This window comes from Podarcis muralis, chromosome 6 (genome assembly GCF_964188315.1).
Source record: "Podarcis muralis chromosome 6, rPodMur119.hap1.1, whole genome shotgun sequence".
Lineage (NCBI taxonomy): Eukaryota > Metazoa > Chordata > Lepidosauria > Squamata > Lacertidae > Podarcis > Podarcis muralis.
Genome location: NC_135660.1, coordinates 62,041,279 through 62,064,270, shown reverse-complemented (window position 1 = coordinate 62,064,270; position 22,992 = coordinate 62,041,279). Strand labels below are relative to the sequence as shown.

The 22,992-nt window shown below is 42.1% G+C and overlaps 1 protein-coding gene across 3 annotated transcripts in view; it reads left to right on the top strand.

Moving 5' to 3' along the window:
• The first annotated feature begins 16,791 nt into the window (after positions 1-16,791).
• Positions 16,792-22,992, top strand: part of LOC114597350 (heparan sulfate glucosamine 3-O-sulfotransferase 1-like) — a 76,687-nt gene continuing 70,486 nt past the window's right edge. For all 3 annotated transcript variants that reach the window (XM_028729851.2, XM_028729848.2, XM_077930416.1), the window contains exon 1: positions 16,792-17,377. The gene's annotated coding sequence lies outside the window, so the exon portion shown is untranslated. The remainder of the gene's footprint in view (positions 17,378-22,992) is intronic.

The window sequence follows — 22,992 nt, the reverse complement described above, 5'->3', positions numbered from 1 at the left end:
GTCTTGTTGAAGGTGTTAGCAGCCCGAGCTTCTATTTCCAGATCAGGAGAATGAAGCAGATGGAGAAGAGGAGAGAGAAAGGCAGGAAAAGAAGAACAAGTGAGGTGAGGTGTTGCTTCACAGCGGGGAGGATTATAACAGATAAAAGAACTGATGCAAATGTTAGACAAGCAGGAAGGTCACAGCTAGTCACACAGGTAATAAACACCTTTATTATTTATTTATTTATTTATTTATTTATTTATTTATTTATTTATTTATTTATTTATCAAGGTAAGCATTCCACATCATTCCAACATTTCTAGGGTCTGCTTTCATGTCTAGAATTTCCAACCCATGGCAACCCCCTTGGTTCCTAGTGAGGCCTCTCCGCATCCCAATTTTTTTTAAAAAAAGAAATTGTGTTGTTGTCATTTGTGGAAGGCGCAGGGGATGCCTGGTTACTGTTATTTAATATGAATTTGCAAAAATCCAAATATCTATTTGCATATGTAAATCAATTTAATCATGTGCAAATCTCATAAAATTGATGGTTTTTTAGCATTGCTGTTGAGACGAAATAACAATCACCATTTATAGAGGGGACACACACACACACACACAACCTGCTCTCACTCTCGCTCTGAAAATATTATATATATATATATAGTTTTAAATTAGGACATTTGAAGCCTTTCATGTAGCAATCATAGCTGTGAGATATTTTTCTCATTATCAACTTTCAAAGAAGCAATCCATGTGTTTCCTTGCAGGCAGCTTTGAACCTCATGACCTGTATTAATATATGGTTTGTTTTTCAGTCAGAAACTCAATATAGCTCAGTTAAGCTAAACTTGTTCTCTTGCTATCTAGCATGTGAAAAGACTCCGTTGCCGTATCCTTTCGCAGCAATGAAAGCTGTTTGTGGTTTGGGTTGCCAGGGCTAAAGCCCATAGGGCAGCTTTTACCAAGCTGGTGCCCTCCAAATGTTGCATTGTATGACTCCCATAGGATAGGATAGGGGATAGGATTGGATGGGTGGTCACTTACTATAAAGGACACTCCTTAAATCATTCCCCCCCAAAATACATTTTAAAGTCCGTCCCCCCCAAGATGTTCTGCCACGTTCTGTCAAATTGCCAGCAGTTTTTAAAAGAGTGGTAGAATAATCTGAGTCTCCAGCTCTGGGCGCTGAAACTAATTCCATCCCAAGGAAGTATATCCCAGAATCAAAGTATAGCCAGATTGGTGCATGATGCATGTTTAGTTACTGTGAAGATGTGTGTTGATCTGCTTCCTTCTCAAAGTGAAAGGACAAAGTTATTATGTAAAGGCATGTACTAATTTTGCAGGAAGGCCTTAAAATGACACTGATTTCAGTCAACTAACTAACCAACCAACCAACCAACCAACCAACCAACCCATTCATTGTCATTATTTCCCCTCCCATCATAGTATATTCATAACACTTCACAATTTCTCACATTCCTTTAAATTAAAATGGGTATATTTGTGCAGGAAGCAAAGATAAAGCCTTTGATCTAATGGAGCCTACTATTGACCTTTTGATATGCATTATTATTATTATTTTATTTTAGGAAAGAGATTTCTTTCAAAATATACTTCTTCTACATATCCAGTCCTGTTGCCAGGATCTCCCAAATGCTACCACAAAGAAATTCAAGTCTTAAGCATGTCAATCAAATCCCAATTTTTACCTTTAAAAAAATTAAACGATGGTAACCCAATCATGAAGATAAAATGGGAAATCAAAATAGTGTTTTGTTTTGTTTTCATGTGGGAACTTTCCTACACATGCTAAGATATTGGATTGGATTGATCTTTATTACGGCCATTGGCCCGTCACACGACAGTTTCCCATACCAACATAATGTACTTGAACCTCCAAATTTAAAACCGTCAAAACTTACAAAAAACAGACAAGAACCAAAGCAGAACAAAAACAAAAGACCAACATCATACATTACAATAAATTTGTAACATAAACATCACCCTCTGCTCATAAATTAATAGAAGACATCAATGGTGATATCACCTAGTTACATCCTAAAACATAGATCATGGTTTAATGGGATTTTCCGAGCCGCACAGGAGTCCGTTTCTCTTCTTTAGGGATAGGACGCTGATCAAGAATCTGGCAACCGTGAGTGATCTTAGGGGGTCATCATCATTTAATAGATATCTCAGTTTGGCCTCATTCGTATCATCGGCAATTCCCTTTAGATATTGAGCAAGAAACTTGCTCCTGGCCGATGAGTGAAAAGCACAATCAAAAATTATGTGATGCAACGATTCCGGTGCCCCACAATTACAATCACATAAGAGCGATATCTGTCCATTGGAGAATCTATTTCTCAGCACGTTCGAAGGGAAGGTGTTGAATCTTGCCTTTACAAAGGCATATTTATGAGCCGAAGAAGTTAAGGAATTCAAATAGTTTGGGAGCCTTAAGAGGGGTAATAAACCAAGGTTTAGAGGTGAGCAGGTACCATTGCCCAAGACCATTTTCTGCTGCAAGTCCATCTCCTCTAGTTTACAGGTTACTGTTCTTTTAGCTGGAACTATGTCCTGCTCTAGTAATTTGGATGGGGAGATTCCCATTGCCGTAATTTTCAGCTGTAAATTTTTTACCCATGGGCTCTGGAAATCATCTCTCCACATACATTGTATCAAGTACAAGTTTGGGAGATTGTGCCATAGAGATAACCAGTGACAAAGTATGTGCTTCCACAGAGCGTTTTCCAGGGATACAGTATTAAGTTCCATGCGTAACGCTGTATTACTTACACAGTTGGGCAGTTTCAATATCCCTCTTAAAAACTGATTTTGAATAACCTCTAGGTGAGATAGATTGACAAAAGTCCCCCAAATTGAGATGGCATAGGCAATTGTCGGGATCACCTTGGCCTTGAAGACTTTCAACGCCGATGGGATATGAAGGGCCCCATCGGTGAAGAAGAATTGCAAGATCGCCAAGGAGATAGCTTTGGCTCTATTTGTAACATAGGCTACATGGGCCTTCCATCTAAGGTTATGTTGTAACCAAACTCCCAAGTATTGGAATCTATAGACTTGTTCGATGACTCTCCCATCAATTCTCCAATTATGGAGTTTCCGGCTCTTTGAGAAAATTAGGATCTTAGATTTTCCATAATTAATTGTAAGGGAATTTGCGTTACAGTATGATCCAAAAAATTTTAAGGCCCTCCTGAGACCTACTCTAGAAAAAGAAAGGATGACTGCGTCATCCGCATATAGTAACAAAGGGCAGCGATAAAGTGCTAGGCGGGGTGCATGAATCCTTTCTTGAGCCTCTATTAGGGGAGTCCTCATATCGCTTATGAACAAGTTGAACAGGAATGGAGCCAATATACAACCCTGTCGGACACCTCTGTTAATGGGAATTGAATTGGTGAGATCACCCTCCGGGGTGAGTCTCACTCTAGCCGCTGAGTTCTCATGGAGTTTGATTATTAGCCAGAGAAGCCTTCTGTCGATGCCCCAGCGGGAGAGTTTTTCCCAGAGGATGCTCCTGGGGATACTATCGAATGCTGCCTTTAGGTCAATGAATGCCACACAGAGTTGGCCACCCTTTGGGGTGGAATATTTCCAGGCAAGATGCTGTAAAATTAGAATATGATTAATTGTTGACTGTTTTGGGCGGAATCCAGCTTGTTCGGGCCCAATTAATTTTTTCTCTTCGGCCCATTGGTTAAGTCTGTTCAACAGGAAGCGGGCATACAGTTTCCCCACTATTGAGAGCAGACTGATATTTCTGTAATTCCCCGGGTCATCTGGTGAGCCCTTTTTGTGGATTGGAACGATAACAGTGTCCTTCCATACTTCCAGGATCATTCCAGAGTTGTTAACAGCATCAAAGATGGTTGCCAGAACTTTGGCCCACCAGTCCGCGTGGTATTTTATAGCTTCTGCCGGGATCAGGTCTGGCCCAGGCGCTTTCCCTGTTTTGAGTTTAACGATCAAGTCATGGATGTCTTCCGGATCGGTGGGGGGCCAGAGGGGAAGCTGATCTTGAAATTCATCTCTTGTGTTAGCAATACAGTCAGTTGTAGCAAAGTAATTTTTTAAGTAAGATTCCCAAACCGGGGCAGGAATAATAGTCAAAGGGTATCTTTTAGTTCTTTTATTTACCAGGAGCCAACACATGCTAAGATAAAGCAAACAAAAGTCAGAACAAATAAGTTGAAGGGACAGTATATTAGCAGATTCAAAAATATAATCATTTATCAGTCAGCCTCTAGTCTACCTCACTGACTGATGGGGCTCCACATTCTCTTTTCGAAAGCAGTAATGCCAGCAAGCTTTCCCTTTGTTCTCCGCATTTCTTTCTTCTGCAAGTATCCTTGTCATCTGTTACACCATAACGAATCTTTTACTTGATAAAGAGGATAATGATCATTCCCCAATGCCTGGATAAATAAGATTCCCAGCTTCAATTTTCTCAGCACCAAAAAATTAATGTGGAACAGTTTTTAAAATAAGGTATCTCTTCCATAACCCTCTGACACAAAAATGGAAATATGTGTCTCCTTCATGTCATTATACATACAATCAGTCTTGGACTTAAATTAGCTGTTGTGAGACAAGGTGACCTCTGGAGAATCTGGAGCAGCAGAACTACCAGTGGACTCAAAGGCAATTGAGTCCCCTCCTTCCCATGCCAAGGTAGAATCCTTCACCACCTGGATGGTGGGCTTGGGGAAAGTATAAATAAAAAATGTGTTTCCTTATTGGAAGCATGTTTACCCCACCCACAGAGGAACTTACAAACTTCAGTAAGAAGACAGCCATCAGACTTCCAATCTAAAAGGGAAGGCACAAAAGGGAAAGGTTTGGGGAGGAAGGAAGGAAGGAAAAAGCAACCTTAGAACACTAGTTCTTACAATAAACTTTGCAACAAATAACTAGTGTTTGTTTTCTTCCTGTCTCCCAAATCCCTTTTTTTCCTTACCCGTAAAGAATGTAACAGGCAAGCAAACACAATTACACTGAAGAACTGAAGTGTGCTGCTAACCCTGGTTGTCCTGCATGGAAAGATATGCCTAGATAACTGCAACAGCCCAGCCTAACAATGCAAAGGATGCTGCTACGATAATATAGGTCATCTCTCAGTGTGACTTGAAGCAAATCCCTCTCTGGCCTCTTAGTAACATGATAAAGTATAGCCTGGGTATGTAAACAAGACCAGCTGCTCAAGGCCCAACAGACAAACCCTAAGAACTTTGCTCCCTTTGCAAATCCTCAAAGTCTACTAACGTTCACAGTCCCATTACTTTTTACCAAGAGAGTTCATGTCCCTTCTTGCGGTTTCTCCTACCTTCCTGAGTCATATTCTCCAATCAGGCCAACTGTTCAATCAGGACATGCAATTTTTGTTAAGGATGTGTTTCCTTTGTGCTTTCTTAAGATCCAGGCTGCAAAATACACCCCCAAGAGATATTTTGAAAGGCAGGAAAATAAGGGTTTCGGGTTAGGAGGAGAAAGAACTCTTGCTCTACTCCTGAGTCTTTCCACGAATAATTGGGGGGGGGGGGATCACCTCTAGCCAGGGGAAGTGTTTTGCCAACAAGACTGGATAATAATTCTTCAAGGCTTGCATTTGAGACCCTTCTTTTAAAGTTGCTATTACACTGCAATTATTGTATGATCTCCAGCCCCTTTCTATGAAATGCCCACAAATGTGTCCCACCTACACACCTCTGTCACTTAGCAGCATTAGTGACCGAGAATTTTGAAGTCTTATCATCACCCACTCCTGATCCAGGACATGCACATTGCTGCTTACCTCTTCATAAGGCTAATCACCATTCATGTGATTATATATATATATATATATATATATCCATAGTACTATATCACTCATATGAATTGATATATACAGTATTTGATAGAGCCAAGAGGTGTCAAGGGCCCAACTATGTATCAATAGGATATGGACCTGAATATATAATTGGTGGTCAGACACAAGGTATGAGACCATGGTTTTGCTGCTCTGTTTCCTGTTCTGAATTCAATGAGCTCAGAACTGGGCTGGATCTAGACGCATCAATGAAACATTTCAGTTTAAAGCGTTGTGAATTTAAACAGGGAAAACAGGTAGAGAAAAACAGGACTCCACACCGCCACCTGGTGGCACAATGTTATATCACACATACAACACATATAAATCACTTTTTCTTTACAGTGGTACCTCAGGTTAAGTACTTAATTCATTCCGGAGGGCCGTACTTAACCTGAAACTGTTCTTAACCTGAAGCATCACTTTAGCTAATGGGGCCTCCTGCTGCTGCCGCGCCACCAGAGCACAATTTCTGTTCTCATCCAGAAGCAAAGTTCTTAATCTGAAGCACTATTTCTGGGTTAGCGGAGTCTGTAGCGTATGTAACCTGAAGCGTAAGTAACCCGAGGTACCACTGTACTGACACTGCTTCCTCACTTACCATGACTAGAGGATAAGGACAATAAAGAGTACAGATCATGCACCGAATATCCTTTCCTTTTTAAAAAGTAGCTTTAGAACAGAAATACCATGTAATTGTGATTTTCTAAAGAGATGAGCAGGGGATCTTACAGACTGATATTATAGTACAGCATACACCAGCCTGGACTACAATTTTCATCAGTCTAGTTGTAGACTAAATTTTAGACTCTAAAACATCTGGAGGGCACTGGGTTGGCCAAGGTTGGCCTATTACACCACATTACCATGGGAAAGTGCTTCTTGCCAGAATACACAAAGAGGGTTATAGATTGATGTAACATTTAAACCAAATCCTAATGTAGATGGAACCTCTGGGCAGCACTCCAAGAGCTTCTTCTCGCTACTATTATTCCGTTTGTTCTGGACAGCAATTAAACAGCTGCTACTGTGGCAAATCTTCCAGTGCTAAGCAACCATCCCTCTTCTATGTGTCCAGAGAGTGTTTAATGCCTTGTTTTCATATGCAAACAAAATTCTATGAGCTGTTACCCAAGGACTATCTAGGAGAAATTTGCTTGGTTTGCATTTCAGGGAAAACCTACTTAAGTATATGCGTTTTCCACACAGACCAAACAGCAGCTATCCTCTGAAATCCACACGTCTCCAAATTCTGCTCTGCAAGTTCACCAACCAAAAATGCGTACAGAAAGGTGTGAAAATGCACACAATAGTCAAAACAATGTACACAATAGGAAACCTAAATACACGAAAAGCATGCTTATGAGAATTGTGCACAAAAGTGTGCATTTTTTACTAAAAAATTGCAAACCAATGTGGAAACGGGGCAAATGGAATTTAAGAGTGAAAAAGAGAGAGAAGCCGCAACTGATAGATTCTTCACTCCTAGTGTATATGTGCTGTGTTACATCATTAGCTTAGTGTGTATGTAGCTAACACAAAGTGATGGACTGGATCAGGAATATGGTGTGGAAGCAGGGGGCTTTAACCCTTTGCCATCTGCTGGAGTTCTGGTTGGAATCCTGCCCACCTCTGCTATTTACAACAGGAGGTAAGCCTCTCATTGGTGCCAGAGAGAGCTTTTCTCTCGTTCTAAATAGCAGAAGTGGGCAGGAAACCCTTACCCACTATGGTACATAAATGGCTCTCCCCTTGCCAACTTTCCTTTAAAAGATGTCGTGTGCTAGGGCATCCCATGTGGCAAATATCTTCTCTAGTTTGGACCTAATTCACTGGGGAAATCGACTCAGTAGCATGGTTAATTTCAGCAAATTGCACTGTACCCTCTTCCTTTGCTTATGAATAAATTAAGAGCAACAGAGCCACAAACAGGAAAGAAAACATAAGGCATCATAATGATACAACAATTGGCAAGAACATAGCCTGACATTCAGTACAGTTGGGATTCTTACTTGCCAGTTACATTGAGTAAGCTTCAGACACCTGATGCCATCTAGTCTGATCTTGTATTGCAAAGGCCAGTTCAGTTTCCCCTTGTTATTGAGATGTCAATGAGCAATAAAGAGACAGCAGAATTCTGCCTATCATAAAAGACAAAATCCAACCATATCTCATTGCAGGAGATAGATATATTCAAAACTGCCTGATGTTGAGCATTATTAACAGAATCTTTTATCCTTTAAATTGGTGTTTTGCAAAACCATCAGACCAGTTTAAAACCAAAGAGTTGGCACATCTGTTAACAAGTCAAGTTCATCCTCTTACCTTCCTTGCTTTTCTCCTCCTCCTCTTCCCTTTTCCACCCTTTATTTTATTCTCTCTCTGCCTGTGTTTGTTAGGCAGTTAAATTTTCAAATAGCTACCCTCTTTTGAAGTGCTAATGTCAGCACTGCTGTTTCTGTTGCATTTAACTTTGCCGGCTGTCAGGTTTCACTATGACTCTTTTGTTTTGTGTTTGTTATTTTTTAATTATCAGGAGAAAAGCAACACAACAAAAAAGAAACTCTAATTAAGATTTGTGAATAAATGCTAAATCCCAGCAGCCCTACTACCTCAGGCTATGATCTTTTCAGATCTCACACGCAAGGAAGGTTGTGCCCAGCTAAGTAATTGGATTGGAGGCCTTACAGGGAAACCAAGGGCATTTGATGTGGAGCTGAAGATTTGAAACTTGTTAGCAGATATCATGTAGTCACTATGAGTGGGAGTCCCTGAGTCCCTGATTCAAATCCCACCTTAGCCATTTAATGGGGCAGGGATCACAGCTCAATGGTAGAGCACATCCTTTGCATGAAGAAGGTTCAATCCTTGGCATTGCCCACGAACAAGCAGCAGGTGATGGCAATGGCCACCACCACCTGCAAAATATGGAGAATAATGCTGCCCTCAGCATTTAAAAGGTAAAGGGACCCCTGACCATTTGGTCTAGTTGCGGATGACTCTGGGGTTGCGGTGCTCATCTCGCTTTATTGGCCAAGGGAGCTGGCGTACAGCTTCTGGGTCATGTGGCCAGCATGACTAAGCCGCTTCTGGCGAACCAGAGCAGTGCACGGAAACGCTGTTTACCTTCCCACTGGAGTAGTACCTATTTATCTACTTGTACTTTGATGTGCTTTTGAACTGCTAGGTTGGCAGGAGCAGGGACCGAGCAACGGGAGCTCACCCCGTCGTGGGGATTCGAACCACCAACCTTCTGATCGGCAAGCCCTAGGCCACTGTAGTATTATTAAGCCAAGCCTTAGAAACATAAGGATACTGTGACTGAGCTATCCCCCACTGATGTTAATAGATTGCATTTTTGCTGAGCTGTTCTCTATTGAAATGATGAATGTGTATATTGTGATTCTCTCTCTTTCTCTCTGTGAGTGCAATAAATATCCCAATTTTTAAGACGTGTGAGTGTAAATCACTAGGTAAATTTGCCAAGACATGCTATTGCCAATGTCTAAAGATCCTAATTCACAACTCTCCTAGAACATGTGTATGTAAAATATATGTCTGCTGAGGTTTGCTAACAGAATCGTACCTGCACTGGGAAGAGAATTCTCACATGTGCACTATGTTCAAGGGTCCTTACATGGGGAAGCAGGAGCAGCACAGACAGACCCTCTAAGCATCCCTATTTTCCAGGGGCAGTCCCAGATTTGCAAAGCTGTCCCGGTTTCTGATTTGATTCTTGAATGTCCTGCATTTCCTTAGGCTGTCCCTATTTTCATCGGAGAAATGTTGGAGGGTATGGCAGTGAAATGCCATTTGTATAACTTTTCTGTTGCCTCTGCATAGCTTCGCTTCTGCTGTACCACCAGTAACAACTATGCTGTAGGGTTTACATAGCTAAACAATACAACACCTGTGGTATTCAATAAAATCAGTGACATTTGGACATCAAAATAAGACCTTAGCCCCTAATCCAGCCAACACTTGGAGTTAATTTTGCTGTTGTGGTAGAGCATTCATATTCACACTCAACAACGGCATAACTCTTTGAGCAGACTATTCTTCCAGCAGAAAGGCTATACAATAGTTATTTATATGTTAATGTGTATAGCACTTTGGGGACTTATGGATTAACTATAAACATGTGGTTTTATTAAAGCAACTATCATGGTATAAAGTTACTACATTAATCCACATTGGCAGGGAGTGCAAAGGTTGTGGTAGGAGCTGCATTCTAGCAAAGCAAGAAGTGGAATTCATGACTGTGCTATGCTGCTAATTTTCAGCAGCACAGAAGAATCTGCTCAGTAAAATGGAAAGCCTGTGATTGTGCTGTGGGCAATTTATCAGGGAGCAGCTACAATTCTCATTTGTTAATATTGTATGCTTTACAGCCCCACAGTAATCATACTGCAGAACTTCAGCATTTTCCAGTCTCTTCAAATTTTAATTTATTATGGAAGTTTAATCAGTTAGCTTGGTGCAGTGATTTCACAGAGGAACTGGGTGAAAAAGGTCATACGAGATACTTTCAGATCTTGTGACATTTTCTCAGGCTATATGGGAACCCACAGAAGTGGAGATAGAACCACCTTATATGACTGAAGACCAGGATCATTCATGGGGTGCATATTCTTCCCACATAAGGAACTGAGATTAGCAAAAAATTGTCTTGGAATGCATTGTAGGATTGCAACTAGGACTGATCAACTGCAGGCTAATTGAAATGTACATCTTCAATCCTTTTGCTGATGATCCATGAATGAGAATCATAGGTCATGTTAAAACAACCATTTTTGAGAAAAGGCCAGGTGTTATCTGCTTTTGGTGCCCTGTTTTCTGACTATATCTCTTGTTTTCTTTTACTTCAATTATTTCCCTCTAATAGCAAACTCGGCTTCGTGTTTGTGTGTCTGTCTGTCTGTCTGTGTGTGTGTGTGTGTAAACAGGGAACTTAAGGGTTCAAAACAATGGCAAAACCAGCACAATGAGAATTGGGCATGCTTAGTAGCCACCGAATATTGAGTGGCAGGTCACATCCACACCAGATATTTAAAGCACTGTAATATCACTCTAACAGTCATGGCTTCCCCCAAGGAATCCTGGGAACTGTGGTTTCCTAAGGATGCTGACCTCACAGAACTACAGTTCCCAGCATCCTGAAACTACATGTCCCAGGGTTCTCCATAAGTGTTAAAGTGATATCTGAATGCTTTAAATGTATAGAGTGGATGTGACCTCAGATGGGGAGGGGCAGAGAAGAAACTGGAGGAGGGAGTGGAATGCCCTGCTTCATCCCCTTATCGCTTATGGGATCCAAGCAGAGGCTGCAGCTTACCAGGCTCTTACCAAGAGCCAGTGGTGTAGCGTGGGTTGCCAGCACCTGGGGCTGCATGGAGGGGGGAGTACACATGTGCATTCAACTGCCCCTAATGACATCCAAGTCACCCAGGAGGTTACAGTCACAGAGATTAAAAAAAAAAGAAGAGTCGTTCTGTTGTCTTGAGAGGTCACTCAATACAGCACTGTACTGAGGCAGCACTGGGTTTTGAAATTTTGCACCCCTAACAACCAGCCGTATGGACCTCCACCCTAGAGCACATGTTTCAGGAGAGATTTTACACTGCAGATTCCACCTGCTTTAAAAAAAATCCTTAATTTCTTACTTGATTCAACATTGAAAATCTTGCAAGGATAATTTTCCTTTAACGTTTTGCACTTGGGTGTGGATAGCCACATACATGACAAGACTGGCACATGGAAAATTTCCATTTGATTGGAAATGTGCAGAACTTGGCATGTGCAACAGCTGTCATTAAATAATTTCCCCACACATGCAGTTTGATCAGCATATATCAGGCTACCACTAATAATAAAATTGCATTTTCTCTATCCATCTAAGCGGCCCAGGAATGCCAGTTGGCATTGAGAGTACAGGGTTTATTTATTTAATTATTATACAACTAAATAAAACAAAGCTGTTCAAAGTAGACTGTATGAGTTACAGAAGAAATGTAGGTTGGGTCACCCACCTTAAAACCTGCTGAAGCAATTGTATGTCCATTTTTATGGCACACACTTAGCCATTGAACTACATTCTCAGTGCAAATTGGATGTGAATTTGTAAAATCAGGAAGGATCTTTTTTTTTAAAAAAAAGTGGGAAGCAGAGTAATTGAAGAACCGTGTGACAATTCTGAAATTGTCCCTAATTTGACAGGGAACATCAAATTTTATATCATTAACATTAACCATTCAAGACAGGCATAAATCAACTCAGAATATATGTTTTTACTGGCATGCTCCCAGTATTTCCAGTCTGTCACTTTAATATTAATAACACTTTCTAACTGGCTGCATGTCTTCTGTGGAAAACATTATTTCATTTTAATTAAGAGGTCAAGGATTATAGCGCTTAATTACTAAAGAAACATTATACAAAATGTATTTCTCTGGAGGCGTTAAAAGGTTAGTGTTGTGTAAATGCCAACTGAAGTAGAAGCCAACCTCCTGGGTTCTGATATTGTAAAGTTCATCTGTCTTTTACAAAATCTACACACAATATTTAGATATCAGCCTGAAGATACAGAGCTGTGCTTTAGGAAACCTAGGCCAATACAGTATAAATTCCACCAGCTCCCATTAGATGATATCAAAAATTAATTCCAAAGGAACACCCACATTAGGGTCTGTCACAAAATTATCTTGAGCAGTTATCTTTTCTGCTCAAAGTCCATACCAACTGAAGGGTTAACAAGGCTGATTTCACAATCTTGTGCATGTCTACTCAAAGGTTCACTGGAATTTATTTATGGATATGTATGCACAGAGCTGCAGTCTCAGCTTATCTAGTCCCTTAAACTTTAGAAGAACATGAGGGATTGGGGAAAACACCTCCTGAAACTAACATGTTGTTAGTGTGGCCAGCAGCATTATAAGACTTAGAGATGTGGGAATATAAAAATTCATTTAAAAGAAAAATATATGAGGAAGGAATATTTGAGAGAGATTTTTTTTATTTCTTTCTTTTTCACCACTGAATAATGTTTGGAAGGCACTTGATGATAAGGTAGGGTTGGGAATTTGCAGCTCTGCAGATGTTGTTGGACTACAACTCCCATTATTCCTGACCATTGGCTATGCTAGATGGAGCTGATGGGAGATGGAATCCAGCACCATTTAGAGAGCCATAGATTATCCATCCCTGTTATAAGGAAACTAAAATCCTGTTCCCACTTGTTTGAGAGTAAGTCCCACTCAATATAATGAAGCTTACTTCTGAGTAGAAATTCAGTTGTTAGTTACCAAAAGCCCAACCCAGTAGGCTGTAAATCTGTGTCTAAATAAATCATATTCCCAACCAACAGTAGTTCAGTCTTATCTGGTTTAAGTTTCAGCTTAATCATCCTCATCCAGCCATACTGTTGGTCTCTGATGCTGCTTCAGAATTTAGTCTGTTGCACCAGATAAAATATATTCTGTGGTGCCTTTGGTATCAGAGTATCAACTGTATCAATTCCTGGTGACAAGATGCATCAAAGATGAATTATTCCTGTTTCCTTCTGGAACTAGATTTAATAAGTCATAGTTCATTTCCCAACCTAGGAATTTATTTAAAACATTTTTACACTGCTTTTCCTAATAATTCAAAATGAATCACAGCATGAAATAACAAAAGAAAGATGCCTTCCCTCTTGGTTAGTTCCCTGTAGCTGAATTAGACTGGTTTTCAGGGACCATCCACACATTATTCACACAATCATAGGTGTCTGGATGTCTGGAACTTTTCATACTGTGGTAATTCATCTTTCCATTTAGAAACCAAATCTCTCCTGCTACCCAAGCAAGGAACTCATATGGTTTGTAGTCTATAAGGTTCACTTTTAGCTGTGAAAATATAGTTTTATGTGCAGAAGTCATAGATTTCCATATGCAAAAGGGGACAGGACTCCAGCAGCTGTAATGGAAGAGGGAATTTCAGCATATGGCCACCTTATTGCTGTGCTTGCCTAACAGCATAAGCCTATCCACATCCATTCAGGTGTAAGGTCCATTGAATTCAACATGGTGTATTTCCAAAATCTGGCCAAGTGGGGTTTACTTTGAGTAAACATGCATGCAGACATATACAGCTGTGTATGGGATGTAGGGATGAGAAACCTGTGTCCCTCCAGATGTTATTTGTCTGCAACACTCACCATTGTTTGCGTCTTATGAGAGCTAGAGTCCAACAACATCAGGAGGCCACAGGTTCCCCACTCCTGTTCTAAAAACTCCTCCTAGGAACTTGGTTCTGCTGAAAGCAATGGAAGATATATCCAGATGAAGGTTTTCGTTAATGCGTTTGGTTTAGGGTGTGACTAAAGTGTATTACTGTATATGTATGCTTAATGTCTACAGCCATATTTATTCAGTTCTCTATCTCAGTTAACTTCATGGCTTGTAGATTTGTAGGACGTCGGCTGCAACAAGAGGAAATTAAAACAAAAATGTTGACGGTGGGGTGGGGAGTAAAAAAAACTCCTCAACAGATTACACTTTTTTTAAAGTGGATCATTTAAAACCTTCTTCTCTATCTACAAGAATTTAATTGTCCTCAGAATAACTGCTTTCTCAAACTGGGTGTAAATTCAAGCTTTCAAGCATGAAATAAAGAGTTTTGAATTTGACAATACAAGTAGAAGTGAAATTTGACTCTAGGATTTCAAACCATAGCTGTCTTTTCTATAGGAAACAAATAAAAATTTATATTAAAGGGCGTGGGAGAGAGAAATGAGAGAAAACTATAAAAGCTAATAAATACTGTAGAGGCAAAAATCATCTGAGAGCAGTCCCTCCCCCCCCTCCCTGCATCTAATTTTGTGTTGTTTTGCTACCGTTTTACAATGGAATTTAAATATGCAATCATTAAAAGTACTTCACATGTTGCTAGACTCCAGCTTCCATCATCCCTGACCACTGGTTGCACTGTCTGGGACTTAAGGGTGTTGGGAGCTCAGCAGACATAAGGAAGACCACAGGTTCCCTATTCTTGGCCAAGGCTGAATAGTGATTGGATTGGGGGAGGGGTAAGGACAGCTGACAGTTACTGCAGTTGCGGGTGGCGCTGTGGTCTAAACCGTAGAGCCTAGGGCTTGCCAAACAAAAGGTTGGTGGTTTCAATCCCTGCGGCAGGCAGGGTGAACTCCCGTTGCTCGGTCCCAGCTCCTGCCAATCTAGCAGTTCGAAAGCACAACAAAGTGCAAGTAAATAGGTGCCGCTCCGGCAGGAAGGTAAACAGCGTTTCCATGCGCTGCTCTGGTTCGCTAGAAGTGGCTTAGTCATGCTGGCCACATGACCTGGAAGCTGTACGCCAGCTCCCTCGGCCAATAAAGCGAGATGAGCGCCGCAACCCCAGAGTCGTTTGCAACTGGACCTAACAGTCAGGGGTACCTTTACCTTTACCTAAGTGCACTGCAACAGTTTTATAGCTCAGTCGTATGCAAGTCTACTCAGAAGTAAGCCCCACAGACTGTAGTGGGAAGGGTGTATAGGATTATAGCTTAGGTCAACCAAAGTTGCAGAGACGGCAGAGTACCAATGGTATAGGAGCTAAGACACTGGGACCTGCTTGCTGGATACCCCACACAAAAAGAAAAAGAAAATATTTTCGGGAAGACCAGCATCTTAACTAAGCACCAAAGACCAGCAAGGATGTAGCTAGCAGAGAGCTTTTTCACAGTGTGGGTGCCACAGTGTTGGGTGTCCACCATAGACAATGTTCTTCTCTCATAGATGGGACATGGAGGACCATCTTTTCCATGTATCTGAGACAGAAGAAGGTGGTACCCATGAAGAAGGTGTACCTTAAGGTTCACATGGCCCAAACTATGTAGGGCCTTAAATCTCATCACCAGCACTTCAACTGTGCTCACAGCAATAAGATGCTGAAAGACATGTTTGGCCATTGTTGTTGGGAACAGGGCCCAATCATCACTTTTGGGGGACGGGGAGCAAACTTGCAACATGGCCACCCTCCCACACACATTCTGCAACCCCATCCCATAATACACTCATGATTCATAAAAGTTTCTATTTCTGTTCTGAAATTAGGTTTTCTACATTTCTGAAATGAAATCGCACATTGAGTCCAATGGAGCTTATTCCCGTATGTATGGGATTGTAGTTTAAGTAATACTACTACCTATTGACATCAGGCAGGTGCCTTCATTGTACGTATTCATTCTGGTACCTGCTGAAACACTTTTGTTTAGGAAAGCCAATCCAAAACCCATGTTTTAATCTGGTTTTCAGTTTATCTTTAATTTCATTTTTTTAATGTTTTAAATAACTGTTCTAACTTTTTATTTTACTGAGAATTTTATTTTTGTTCACCGCCTTGAGGTTTTATTTCAGTTAAGTGGTTATATAATTTTCGTGAAATAAATAAAACACCGATTTAAGTACAGTATGAACATACACCCCTCATAGCACTGCCCTGTGAGGGACACTTCCCCAGATGTTTCCCTGACGCAGCGTATTCTTATTTTATGCCACGGTGCCTGAGGGCGGGAAAGAGAGATGGGAGAACCTGTGGCTCTCCAAGTGTGGTGACCACTGGCCATGCAGGCTGATACTGGGGGGAGCCGGACTCCAGCAACATCTGGAGGGCCGCTTCACTTGCAAGCTCCCTATCTAACACTCCGCGCTCCTTCCTCGCTGACCGCGATCCTGCCTCTGATTGGCCGTCCAATTTCGCTTCACCCCTTTGACGAACCTTGGACAAATCCGCGCTTGCATCGCGTGCGAGGCGCTGCCCTCTTTTTCTTTCTTTCTCCCCCCCCCCCGCCCCCCCGCAAGAGCCAAGCTCTGCGCTCCTTTCCCCGGAGGAGCCGAGGGCGCCTGCGAGGGAGTCACCTGCCCCCGAAGCTCCTCCCCTTTCCCCAGCCCGGTCCCGCCCTAGCCTTAGCCGGGCAAAGGAAGAGGCGAGGCGCCCCTGTGTGCGTGCGTGTGTGTGGCACGCGCCGGGCGCCGGCCGTCAAGTGCCGCGCGCTCCAGCTGGCTGGCGAAGCGCGAGGGCAGCAGCCGGCACGCTCTTCCCCTCCCGCTGAGCGCCAAGGCGGGAGAATGCGAGAGTCATGAATCCATTAATGAACTCCGCGCGCGTCGGAGTTCCAGCGGGGACCACGCTCGCGTTTCCTCCGAGCCTTTCGCTTTCTCGCTCTCTCTCTCTCTTCTGTCCCCCCCCCCTTTCCCCCAACCCCAGCACCCGCCGCTTTCTGTGGTTCTGGTCACTGGGACTGATTAATGAATCATGAGGTGGCTGCTGTTAATGCATTTATCTGGGACAGACTGTACCGCAGCCCTCAGCCTTCACACGGCGGGGTGAAGCGAGCGCGCGAGAGAGCGAGGCTCCCGCTTTCTCGGCGGGCTCCGACACCTGCAGCCGACCCCGCTGCTCTCCTCGCCCGCCTCCCTGCCCGTCTCCCGCCGTAGAGACAGAGGAGCTGAAGAACCGCCGCTCTCCATGGCTCCTGAGGAGGTAAGAACGTCAAGGGTCTTTCTTTTTGGGGGTCTCTTCCCCATTCGCCCCCCCCGAAGGAAGCCAGTTTTCTCTTCCAGGGAAGGAAGAACCTGGAATTTCGAGGGGAAGCCACGGAAGGGGTGCTTGGCATGGGGGGGCGCCGTCGACGCCAACTGCTTCCCTCAGGGTTTGGCTGCCTCTAGTCACGGGGAGGGAGAGGAGTCCACGTGTAAATGGGTCGCGCGGGTGTGTGAAAAGGATGTCCGCCCCCCCCCTCACAAAAAAATAATAAAATAAAATAAAAAATCCCTCCGCGGAGCCGTGAGAACCCGCCTTTGCCTGGCGCAGGTTGAGTTTCGACTTCTCTCCGCTGGTGCTGCCAGGGGACCAAAATACCTTGTCCCTTTGAAATGGGGATGGGGAAACCCAGGGCAAACTTGCGGGTCATTGGGCGATGGCATCGGGGTGGGTGGGGGGCTATGAAGTGTACTAAACGCAGCTGAGGCTCTCTGACTTCCTGTTCCCTTCCTTACACAAGAGTAACGAAGGCTTGCCAATGAATTTACATACTGGGAATTGGCTTGGAAGGAAGAGGGAAATGCCAGTTCACTTCTCCATCCCATAAGAATGACACCCTCCAGAATCATAGTGAATACCTTTTATTTTTGGCGGTGATGCTTTAGCCCCCTCTCCCGCCCTGCGTATAGCAGATCTCCAGAGAACTGTGTTAAAATTCCTACTTGGGGGGGGAAAGAGTGGTGCTGTTTGAAGTGGTGTCAATTGCAGGCTAACTAATTTAGTTTGCAGTAAGCTGCAGTCATTTGTTGCAAGCCTGGAGTGAGAGAGAGTTGTCTTTTCTAACCTAAGCACAGATAATTTACTTCACTTGCTTAATTTATAAGAGGTCAACTGCCCCGGGGTTCATACCTGCCTAGTAGTTGTGCATCCTGATCCAGTAGCTTAACTGCTTCCTTCCAGATGTGTTTTGGATGGTGCTGCTGGTTCTGCAGCATGGGAAAGGAACTCTGCGTGTGCTCAGATGTGTGCTATGCTTAGTGCTTCATGCGTTCCATGACTGAGCCCCCAGCACTGAAAATAGTTTCTCTATTTGAGCTCTTCATTGAGCACTGATTCACATGCATTAGTCAATGTAAAATGGGCTGCTACTTCTTTTTTTAAAAGTGAAATCTGTGTCAGACTTAAACTATAGCATGATTGTCATTAAATAGGCGATGTGTTGAATTTCGATTGGTTCTTTAAAAGGTAATCATGTACATTCTAGCGCTCTATTCAGTATAATGGGTAAGAACTTGTAGACACTCCTAGAAGTGCTGTCTTGTAAAGCTGCCATATATTGTTCAATATCATCCTATCCATTTAATAGGTCACACTCCTTGTGTGTGTGTGTGTTTTTATCATGCATTCTTAGTTCAGTTTGTGATTAAACTAAAATGAATGAATTTGGCAGTGCCTTTTGCTTATGGTTAAACTGTGGGTTCTTTTGGTGGTCTGACTTTTTGACCTGGTCATTCCCTTAAAATCTGTTTTACAAAGCCCATTGTATGGGGAAGGGATAGAATGTACCGTAATTGAACATCAGCAAAACTTGCGTTTGTTGTAATGGCATATTTTACAGAGAAATCTGCAAAGCATCTGTTAAAAGCAATGGCACAAAACCTGTCTAAAATGAGCAATGTCAGTTCAAGTTTGTTTGTGCAGCTTTGCAATATCCAGTATTTATGCGGACACCTGAGAGAAGAGACTCTGAAAGTTCTTCCCTAGTGTTACAAAATCAGCCTTTATCTTGGAGCCAAATATGACAGCCAGTTCCTTGGTGTGACAGCAAAACCCATCCTGTCACCTTAAGAAGAAAAACTTATTTAACATGATCCATCTGATATGTCACCTTTGGTTGTGGCCATTTCTAATTCTTGAAAGGGAACCATGAAAGATGAACATAAATAACTGAACATGTCAGACAGTGTAATACTTCCTAATTTCAAGAGGCTAGCTGCTAAATTATGAGCACCATGCGTAACTGCCTTCCTGAGAGTAAATTCATTTGCTCCAGTGGACTTTATTGCTTGGTAAATGTGGTTAGGATCAAGTTACAGAATCTATTGTACGGTGCTAAACCTCCTTTCAGTTTGTGTCTGTTTAGATAGACAGCTCCCAGCTGTTTACAGCTGTACTTCACCAAGAGGCAAAATTACAAATAGTTTCCCCAAAGGACATTTTCAGGTTGCTCTTGATGCATTAAATATGCCACTATTACCTATTCATTGTAGACAATCCAGAATCTCCTTTCAATGTTTGCAGAGGCAACACATTTCCCCATTGGTGGATATGATGTGCTTTATAGCTGGGGAAATGCAGTTCTTCCTCCACCTTGCAAATGCATTACTTGTGGCATCTGTTAGCTGTGGTCTATGTTGCCATAAACGATGGCTGCACACAACTTTCCCCTTCATGTGCCTATCGTTTTGTGAACTCCAATTTTTCAGTCTTAAAAATGACTCCAATGACTATGAACTGGTATGCTACTAAAGAACGTTTGAAGAGCCCTACTGGACCGGAACAAAGGCCCATCTAACCCAGCATCCTGTGCTCACAGTGACCAACCAGATGCCTATGGGAAGACCCAAAGCAGGACATGAGCACAGTGGCATTCTCCTGTAATTTATTTCCAGTGGTTGGTATTCAGTGGCATACTTTGGTTTTGGAATGATCATCCAGTGGTGCTTTGAAAGGGTAAACTGCTGTATTTCTGCTAACTGCCCCCGTTGTTTCTATTTTAACTGTAAGCCACCTTGGGTCAATTTCAGGGGGAAAGGCTGGATATAAATAAATAACATAATAATTGTTTATGTTACTGTTCTTGGTTTGGATTTTTAATTGTTCGTTTCTGGCTGTCGCTCCCTTGCTTTGCATAGCCAGTGCTGAAGTCCTTATGGTGTGTGTTTGTGTGTGTGTGTGTGTGTGTGTGTGTGTGTGTTTAAAGTTCCAGACAGCATGACAATTTCCCCCTTTCCTTGCAGCAAGGGTGGGTGGTCCCCATTCCAATCCATCATGTGGGAATGAAGTGCTGTGTAAGTTCTGCTAGATAGGGGTTAGTGTTAACAACAGCAAAAATAAAAATGTGATAATCACCTAGTTATACCACTACTGGTATACCAGCTTGACTGTTATTTTACAGCAGGGGTGGGAAACTGGAACTGACCAGAGGACTGGATTCACAGCTGGCCAACCCTCTGTGAGCTACATTGATCAGTGGGTGGGGCTTCCCGCCTGTCAATCACCTGATGTCATGTGGCTGCAGTTCCCTACCTCTACGGCTACAAAGGAAGATTCTTTACAGTAAGTCCAATAAACAAGTACACAATTCTCCTCTGTTTCCCAGCTTTCAACAGTCAGAGGTTTAGCAATACCTTTAGCACCATTATTAGCCTTGTGCTCTGGGTGCTTTATCCTAGTTCATAATTTTTTAGAAAGTGAAGGAGGTTATTATTTCACATATATTGCCCATGCTGAGATGTGAGTCTCTGGAAGCCCTGCTCACATTTTTCTGTCAAGAAGGGAGACAAATCTTGTGACAGTGGAGGCATCCTGGAACTTTATCACCGAGAGAGGTGTTGTGGCAATGACATGTATGTTGCTACCTTCCTGTGGCTGCAGTGATGGGACCACTCTATGTGGGATTTTTTTTTTTTTTTAATGGGCCAGGGCTTTGTCAATCCAGGAATGTTGGGGTTCTTGTGACCTAGAAGACTGCTTTACCTGTGCACGAGAAAGTTGCTAAACTCAAAACTCTGAATGATACTTGCAAAAGTCTTCCATTCATGCCTGAGGCATGATCTAGACCATCGGATGGAAGGAACCTGTGACCCTATAGATGTTGCTGAGCTACAACTTCTATCATCCCTGATGATTGGCCATGCTAGCTGGAGCTGATGGGAGATGGAGTTCAGTGATGGAGTTCAGAGGGCCATAGGGTTCCAACCCTTAATCTAGACAAACAGTTAATCAGGTGATAAAATTGGACCAGGGATTTTCTCTTGGGTGCACTTCTTGAAGTTCCCCTTCAATTTGTGGTGTAGCTACTTAGGTTGGTAGCAAAAGGAACCATGTTCAAAATGGTAATCATAAATCCCACTGTACATGTAGAAGCTCACCACATGCTCCCTCAAATCTTAACAGGGTATTTTTTTAAATAAACAAAATCACAAGTGGTGATTTTGTAGAACGTGCCCTTCGTTACTCCTAATTTCCCCTATCTAACAGTGGTGCAGTTCAGAGCATTGAAACAACATGGCAGATCACATGGAGTATAACAGATGTGAGGTTTGTGATTTGTTGTAAGCCAGTTATAATGAAAATCTTCCACTTTTGATGTCGCTGTGAGTTTTGCACTTAAAAAAAAGAAAGAGTCAGGATTTCATATTCACACACAATATAATGAATGTTCTTAAAGAATGAGGCAGACCACCCTACAGAGACACAAGTTTCTTCTTGTTTACCTCCACCCATTTCTTTCGTATCTCATAAATGGGTTAGAATACAAACTGCAGTTCTACCTCTCTCTGCTGCCATATTCTAATAACATGATTGTTGGTTTGACTGTTCCCGTTTATTATGGTATTTAAAAGTTATTGGAACCCACTGGAAAAACTGGCCCTGTTTATGCTTGCTTGACACACTCTTCTCTTCTCTTCTCTTCTCTTCTCTTCTCTTCTCTTCTCTTCTCTTTTGCTGCTCTCCCTGCCCTAATGTCTGGCATGAGAATATACTTGACTCATTTTAGTTTTGTCTTGGTTATATTTGTGAAAGGATCAAAACCCATTAATTTCTTGCCTTTGGGGAAATTTGCTGTGACAATGTTGGAGAACTTTGTAGCTATTGAGCTTTTCAATAGACTGGAATTTAGTCTGTGAATTAAGTTGAGTGTGACTGGCATTCTGTACTAATATGCCAGGATGGGGAAACTTAGAGGGTTTCTGATACAGAAAGGGGGCTGAAAACTTATTTTTCTTATAGTAACAGAACAAAAAAGCAAACATGACTAGTTGGCTAATTAGTGTGCTTTTATTTTAGTGTTGTTTCTCACCTTTGTTTTCCACGCTAGTTAGAGCTCATTGGACAACAAGTATAGTTGAATATATTACCTTTTGTATTGTTGATCAATCCATATCAATACCTTTCTGTAATGATGTGTGACAAAACAGTTCTATCTTGCTTTTTTAACTCTTGTAGCTTTAGTTTTGCTTGTCTTTTTAAATCTGAAAAACCTGGTGCTACATGTTTGCAGATGATTCATGGTTTAAAAGGAGCTGAGCAGGGTGAAACTAGCCACAACATTGCTCAACAAACTGTAAATGATACACAATTCACCTTAAGACTACCGGTCTGTTTGGGTGATGATATGAGCATGTTCTCTCTAGCTATCTAGTTTTGAGTTGAACATTATTCACTGGTGCTTGGTATCATAAATTGTACGTCAGTATGTTTAGAGATTAACATGTCAGTAATATGTTTCTCAGGGGTCAGCTGCAGCCGTACATTTTTTAAGAATTGTGTGTGCACAGAACCTTACTAGATGGCATCATCTGTCTTCAAACTGCAAACCTGACAGTTCA